The sequence below is a fragment of the Triticum aestivum genome, chromosome 1D (genome assembly GCF_018294505.1).
Source record: "Triticum aestivum cultivar Chinese Spring chromosome 1D, IWGSC CS RefSeq v2.1, whole genome shotgun sequence".
NCBI classification, from domain to species: domain Eukaryota; kingdom Viridiplantae; phylum Streptophyta; class Magnoliopsida; order Poales; family Poaceae; genus Triticum; species Triticum aestivum.
The window spans coordinates 8,431,715-8,439,982 of NC_057796.1; the positions used below are offsets into that span (position 1 = coordinate 8,431,715).

At 44.2% G+C, this 8,268-nt stretch overlaps 1 long non-coding RNA gene across 1 annotated transcript; it reads right to left on the reverse strand.

Annotated features, from left to right (window-relative positions):
- Nucleotides 1-4,012: 4,012 nt before the first annotated feature.
- LOC123162425 (uncharacterized) lies at nucleotides 4,013-5,186 on the reverse strand. The gene is made up of 2 exons (XR_006481281.1): nucleotides 4,855-5,186; nucleotides 4,013-4,399 (listed from the first exon to the last, which is right to left on the reverse strand). It is a non-coding gene; the product is annotated as an uncharacterized lncRNA (long non-coding RNA).
- Between the last annotated feature and the right edge of the window lie 3,082 nt (nucleotides 5,187-8,268).

An 8,268-nucleotide genomic window follows, 5' to 3' on the forward strand; every position in this document is an offset into this window, starting at 1 on the left:
TAACCATCCAATCACAGGTTGATTCGATAAGAGCAAGTACAATTGTGGGATTATAGCCCGCTTACATGGCGATTTTGCCTAGCTATACGTGTGCTCCTAAACAAAAACAATAAATATGAAGAAAGAGATAGAGAAAAGGTGAACAAAATAGTACTCTAATGGTCAGCCTTATAGCTAACTTTATTGTATAAGTAATTATAAATGATGACTATAAGTGACATGACAACATCACATAGCCAGCAGTTGACTATAAGTGACATGACAACATCACATAGCCGGTATGTATTTTTGATTGAGTTTTGTGGGTGGTGGTAAATTTCGCTCTTGTAATATCTCGTTGCAGTAATGGGACGACATTAGGTAGAGTACGTGGGGCACATCACGTGTTGTGCATGCCGACAGCCAACAACTGGTGAAGGTCCAGGGTGCATGATGAAAAGTGGGCACCCTCACCTCGTGTAACACGGGTCGACAGCCTGCATTTGGTGCCACTGCCAACATGTCATTGAAATCAAGGAGGAGGCCACACGGAGAGGTCCAGGCAGTACTACAAATCGCACTACCGTATAGTTTTTCCTGTTACTTTGTCCTTGGACCGTGAAGTAAGAGCAACCAAGCTGAGTTACAATATGGGTAGCCTCCGTAACGCACGTGAAGTGCATTCCATATGCATTTGGAGGCTGGCTAGGCGATGTGCAAACTCAGAATTGCCGTAGATATAATCTTCATAACTTTTTCCTATGTGGGATCCATTTGTCATTGGCTATAAGACCTCTTTCTTCCCAACGTCTACAATGGAGGATTTTTTGAACTAGATACTAACATGGATTTCAACAAGATTTTGACTTGAATTTCGACTTCAACAAGGATTACTACTAGGATTTTAACGACCATTTAAACTACGATTCTCTACTACAATTTAAATCGTGGGCTTTTCCTTCCTTTGGAAGAGACCTTGCAGGCGGGGAGGATTCGACTTTCGCGGTCACGCGGTCGACAAGCGCATGTGTGTCCTGGATGCGGGATAAGGACACAATTCCGAAGGCCGATGTGAGCGCGTCGCCGATTTCGGCCTAGGCGGCCGTCAACATCCATTCAAAATAGGCGAGGGCGGAGGGGAGGTGGGCATAAACGACAACTGATTCACCCTTACTGTGTGTGTCCCCCTCGACCCACTGGGAGTACTCCCACTCCCTCTACTCTCTCTCATCGCCGTGTTGTTCGGTCTCATCTGGAAAAGGTCTGTGGGGAGGGGATGGCTAGGTGATGGGGGTTTATATATACCCATGAAAGGGCGCGATCTGGCAAGAAACAGGGGCATAATTGGTGCATGTGTGGGGGAATCTGGTACAAACACGACGACGACCATTAATGTGCACTCTTCCCGTTGGAAAAGCGACTATGCCATTGGAAGCAACGGAAGAGGCGACCATACATACGACATCGCCATTGATCGGGCTATGTATGTGCCATAGGAAGAGGTCGGACTTAAACTTTCCTCCCTCCTGAGTAGTTGGGGAGTGAAACCGCTCCATATGAGCGCCCCCAGCCTCCAAATATGGTGGCTGGGACGCTCGGTTGGCAGAGCGCTCCATAAATTATGCAGGCCGAGCAGTGTATGATGACTCTTGTAGAGCGGCCTTTTCTGCCTCGATCGCTATACTGCGGGTTTGGTTGCCAGCGGGACTAATATGGCGACTTTGTTAGAGTTGCTCTAAGAGCACCTCCAATGCGGATGCCCAAACCTTCCCTATATGTTCACACCGAATGGTCCACACGCTCTTAGAACTTCAATGTGGCTAAGGATGGCAATTTTACCCATGGTACCGTACCTGCATGGGCAGGGTATGGGCAGAATTTTATACCCATGGGTAGTACCCATACCCTACCCATTAAGTCATGTGTAGGGCACAGGTATAGCATTTACCCATGGATATACCTATACCATATCCATTTATACTGACATGTGGACCTTACCCATGATTCACAAGTTTACCTATGTTAAAGTTGTTTCGTGAGCTTGTGAACGTATGTTAAAGTTGTCGCCTATTGTCAATTTGAATTGAGATAATTGTCATCTACTCATCTATGATTCGAGATTAATATAAAATTGTGAATAACTTGTGTACTGTTTGATCTACCCATTGGGTACCCAATGGGTATGGATACCCGTCGGGTATGGGTACGGGTAAAGTTTCATACCCACGGGTATGGGTATGGGTAGAACTTTGTACCCATTGACTAAATGGGTATGGGTATGGTATTGCTCTACCCGCCCCATAACCTACCCATTGTCATCCTTATGTAGCCAACCATTTTGGGGTGGATCGGTACAAATGTCTGAAAAACCTTAGTCCGGCTGCAAATCGGTTGGGTGGGGTGGGGGGCTCTAGGTGAGTCCGGCCATTCGCCACATCATTGTCCGACAACCTAGAACCACACAAAACCCAGTCGGAACCTGCACAATTTCACAATCTGACCTCTCTCCTTTTCACGCCCATTACCGACACTCGACCGATGACTCTGCCCCCCCCCCTATGCAGTAGCCCACGCCCTCTCCTCTCTTATCTACCGCCGTGATAATCCGCTATATCTCACCACCATGTTTGTCATACCGCCTAACCCATCTACGTCTGCATCGCCGAATATAGACACTATGAAATGCCAAGACCGATTCATGAGGTCAAGCGGGAGGAAGAAGGTACAGGCGGCCGGTGAGGCCGCGAAGTCTCAAGCCCCTCCTGCAGTGCGTACCATTGTACCGTTGCCGCCTGCCCAACAAATACAAAGTGTTGTACTACATCGCTGCCCTGCAATACCGTCAGTCAGGCATGCAACAATTGTCGTAATATTTTCCACATCGTTCACGAGCGGTGGGTCTCTAGCATGCATCTCGACCTCAGCAATGACTATATCTTCACCGAGTTATCGACGCATGCCAGTTGAGGTTCTGTCCGAGGATCTACCCAAGCGCGACAACGGCGGGTGAGGAGGTGATGATGATTATGATCCACAACCATGGTAGCCACGAAAATGGACAACTAGATGACAGTCCTAGTTGTGGCCGGTTTCGCAACATCGATTGCTCGACGCAGCAAAGAAAAAGATGAGTTTGTCCTACTGAAGCAAGGAGGACGAATTATTGTGTTTGGTGTTGTTGGATGGCGTGGATCAAAATGCCTCAACATTTTGGCAGAGGATTCATGATTTCTGCAAGAAAGGAAATATCCATAATCGTAATCCAAGCTCGATAAGTCATCAATGGCACATCATTCAAGAGTTCATCAAAATAATTTTGTGGTGCATATGCACAAACACAAAACAGGTGGCCAAGTGGCGTCGGACTCCATGAGCTCGTATGTTTTTCTCTATATTGCATTGTTTTGAACATGTGATTGTATTGCTTTGCGATCCCGGATGCGCCTCGGCTTAGTATCACAGGAACGAGGAAAGTAATTCACGATGCTCCAGTGTTGGTGAAAGTTGAGCGGGAAAAGCAAGTGTAATGACATTGTCAATTCCTTCAAGACCAGCAATGTCGAAGGGGATGGTGTCGATGATCCATTCATTGTGATGAGGTCGAGGGGGTAGAAATGGGATAATGAGAAGGAGAGCTGAGAAGAGGTTGCATCGAGGATGGCGGACAATTTGGAGGACATATTGGTAAAGGAGGAGGCATGAGCCAAACGCAACGAGCTTGAGGAAAATAAGATGGAGAGGTTTAACATGTTCATGGAAATACCAAAGCAGGAAATGGCGCTCGATGAGAGGAAGCTCGCGGTCAGGAAAGCATGCGACGAGCACAAAGTTGCCAACGTCTAAATAGATTCGAGTTGACAAAGTTGACGATGAAAATGGAGCAAGAGCTTTGCATCCACGAAGTTTATTGACACCTGTAGACATGGCTGAAACACTAACTGACGGTCCATGATTTGATAATTTGTAAGTCAAAAGACCCTTGCCAACCACAAGATGGCTTACCTTATTAAAAAGAAAAAGAAAAAACAAGGGCTCACAAGAATGAAACACTATAATAATTTGCAAATTAAACAAGATTTCATTAAAAGCATGAAGTCATCATGCGGTACGCCAAGGACACAACATAAACATTTAACATGATGAACACTAAACATCCTCGCAGAAGATGCACTGTACATCTCATGATATTATTGGAAGTACTAAAATTGAAACACAAGTAACATTTGTCATCTACTCGTACTGGATGTGATATCCAATTATTGAAGGCAGCATCAAAACTCCTTGGCGGGCTTTTGAGATGCAGCTCCTTGGCTAACTAGTTAAGCGTCACGGACTCTTGCAACTTTGGCGTTATTCTTGCTGCATAGATCCTGGCATCCACCGGTGCATCGTCCCATGGCATTGTCGCTACCGCTAGCAACTGATGAATAAAATAATTTAATTAGGTGATACATGCGAATAAGTAGTTATTAGGTGCAACTTTTACTACAGTATGGGACTTTTTTGGGGACTGCATGGATTTTGTCTGCTAGTGATTGATGAAGTAGCAACCGATCGATAATCTCACCAGACGTAGTTAATTTGTTGCACAAGGAAGCCCTGCACTGCAGCTTGCAGTAGTTAACGGCTGTTTCTCGGTAGGCAGCAGCGTATATGCATTTAAATGAAACCAAGCAAATATGATACATATATGGATCCGTCTTTTGCACTACATAGATTCAACAGGAGTTCACAAGCCAACACTTAAAAACAAGTTCCATATATCTCTCTTCCTACCATGCACGATATAGCTAGACAGATATGTTCAAACCAGAGTTGCAAGCAATAGTTTATGTGAAACAGAATTAATATATGTGACGAAGACATTATGCATACCTTGTAGGGCCGTCTCTATATCTATGTAACCGGACTTGCATTCAAATCCAGTGTCGTCTGATATATATAGCCAGCAGAAACACCGCAGCACTCTGAGACGGTGCTATCAGATTTGGCGCGGCAGTCAAAATAGGTAGGGACCGAGTCTACATGACAACAACAATGGGAAGCTTGCACTTGCTGGGTTTGCTCCATGGCCACAAGACCCACAACTACGAGTATCAACGCCAGGGTCTTGACATTGTTGCCTCTCATCATGACCATGTCCAACTTCTTAGTTGTTGGTAGCTAGCTCAGATTTAAGGGGGTAAGATTGAAGGTAGGGGTCAGACTTAATTATATGAGATGACGAAACAACGCTTCGCCAGCCACTATTTATAGGAGTTCTAAAAGGGATGCTCAATTATTTCACATGTGAGTGAAAAGTGAGATTTACCGAGGGAGCACCATCACCTCTGCTGACACCTCCTTTGTGGGCACCACCATGCAGACATTGTCAGGCAACGACATGTCTTTCGGCATATTCAAATCACATATGCATGTCTTCTTTCTCTTGGATGGAGCGAAAATCACATATGCATGTCTTCGAATCAGATCAGATGTCCTCCTTGCTGAACAAAAAGGAAAATTAACCCCTTAGCAGTCAGAAAAAAATTAATCCCTTTTTTCTTAGCTTCTGGGAGAAGACAATTAACTCCTCATTCATGGTTTATTATTCATGCTAGAATTTTATTGATCGGAAACTTAAATACATGTGTGGATACATAAACAAATAGCGTGTCCCTAGTGCGTCTCTACTAGACTAGCTCGTTGATCAACGATGGTTAAGGTTTCCTAACCATAGACATGTGTTGTCACTTGATAACGGGATCACATCATTAGGAGAATGATGTGATGGAGAAGACCCATCTGTTAGCTTAGCATTTGATCGTTTAGTTTATTGCTATTTCTTTCTTAATGTCAAATACATATTCCTTTGACTATAAAATCATGCAACTTTCGGATACCGGAGGAATACCTTATGTGCTATCAAATGTCACAACGTAACTGGGTGATCATAAAGATGCTCTACAGGTATCTCTGAAGGTGTCTGTTGAGTTGGCATGGATCAAGATTAGGATTTGTCACTCCTTGTATTGGAGAGATATCTCTGGGCCCTCTTGGTAATACACATCATAAGAAGCCTTGCAAGCAAAGTGACTAAGGAGTTAGTTACAAGATGATGTATTATGGAAGGAGTAAAGAGACTTGCCGGTAACGAGATTGAACTAGGTATGAAGATACCGACGATCGAATTTCGGGCAAGTAACATACTGAGAGACAAAGGGAATTACGTATGTTGTCATAAGGTTGGGCTGAAAAAGATCTTCCTAGAATATGTAGGAACCAATATGGGCATCCAGGTTCCGCTATTGGTTATTGACTGGAAATGTGTCTCGGTCATGTCTACATAGTTCTCGAACCTGTAAGGTCCGCACGCACTACTAGGAAAAACCTAATACACAGAACTTTATCAGTAGTGCTTGTTAAAAGATGGCGCTAGTGCTAAATAGCAGTAGCGCCTGCAGGATAAACGCGCTACAGATACACACACAGCAGTAGCGCGTCTCTCTTTAAACGCGCTACTACTAAAATTCTCACTACTAAGCCGATAGGCTACACATTGTAGTAGCGTTCTTATAGAAACCACGCTACCGCTAAGTTTATTGTAGCAGCGCGTTTATGTAGAAAGGCGCTACTACTAACGAAAAGAAAATAAATCGAAAAACAAATAGAAAAGTAAATGAAAATGAAAGAAATAGAAAAAGGAAAAAGGAAAAAATAAAATGTAAAGAAAAATACATGAGAAAGGAAAAAAAGGAAAAATGCTTAGCAGTAGCGCGTTTTGTGAAACGCGCTATAGCTAACTTCGGTATAGCGCGTTTTCAGTAACGCGCTACCAGTATGTTTGACTTAACCAGCGGTTTCTCTTCCCCCGGCCACCACTTCTCTCGCAAATCCCTCGCCCCACTTCGCCGCCGTGTCCCCAATTCGCCGTCGCCCCACATCGCCGCCGTCTCATGCCGACGTCGACGCCCCCGGACCCACCAAAGCTGCAAGCCGTCGACGCCACCGGAGCCACCCTTGAGGCCGCTGCCTCCCTTGCCGTCACCGGAGACGCCCCTACCTCCCTCGCCACCACTGCCTCCCTCACCACCACCGGAGCCATCCTCTGTAAGCACCCCTCCTCTCTCTCTCATGCATAGCACAAACGTTGGACATAGTACTAACTAGCTAGGTTAACTAGTTTAATTAGGTTAATTATCTAGGTTAGTGCACAAAATTAGTTAGGGCTTTGACAGAGAACAAGTTAGGTTAACTAGTTTAATTAGGTTAATTATCTAGGTTAAGAAAAAAATTTATTTAGGGCTTTGATAGAGAACTAGCAAGGTTAACTAGTTTAATTAGGTTAATTATCTAGGTAAACTAGGTTAACAAGCTAGGTTAATTAGGTTCATTAGGTTAACAAGCTAGGTTAACTAGGTTCGCTAGGTTAGAGGAAAAATTTATTTTAGAGCATTAGGTCAGAAGGGTTAGAGAAATGGAGTTCCTTTGCAATTTAATTGGGTTCTATCCTAGGCAGAGAAGGGTTAGAGAAAATAATGTGTGTATGTGTGAGAGAGAGAGGAATAGCTAGAACAGAATTTGGGTTCTGTCCTAGGCAGAGAAGTGTTTAGTGAGATCATTTTGCAAAGGTTTTTGATTTTTGAAAAGACCGCTATTTTTCTAGAAAAATAATTTAGGCAAGTTTTATTTTAAAGATGATCCCTTCCTAGACTTTTATTGTTGATTATATCGTTTCATTGAAGTGGTCATGTTATATCTTTTCATTGAAGTGGTTCGATTGTGCCCAAGTGGCCTTCTGTTGTTTCCAGGGAATGAAGCCGAGTGGCCTATGTTTTGCCGGAATGTTGATTCATTTCCGTTCCGGCAAATTTTAGTTGCTCGATTTGTCCACCTTTTAGCAAAGGTCATGCCGAGATTTTCCGTGAATTTCAGCGACTTGTGATACAAACTAGGACATATCGAGTGCCCAGAATTTGCCGCACCGGGAAGGAGTCAACGTTCCTGCAAAACATAGGCCTTTTTTTATGCCATTATTCATTTTATTAGGTTTAGAATTAATTAACTAGATTTAATCCTAGGAAACATGGCTAGCAACTATGAAGGACAGGGTTCTGGTGATTGCGACAACGTCTACCTGGCGGCAGACAAATTTTTGAGCCTTGCCGACGATCAACGGATGTTGTTGCTAGGCCCACCTGTCGCATCGGAGACTGAGACCGACATCCAGACCGGCGCTGAGACTGAGACCGGTGCCGAGACTAGCGGAGCCGGTATAGAACCGAAAGGAAAGAGGCAACGACGCCCAAA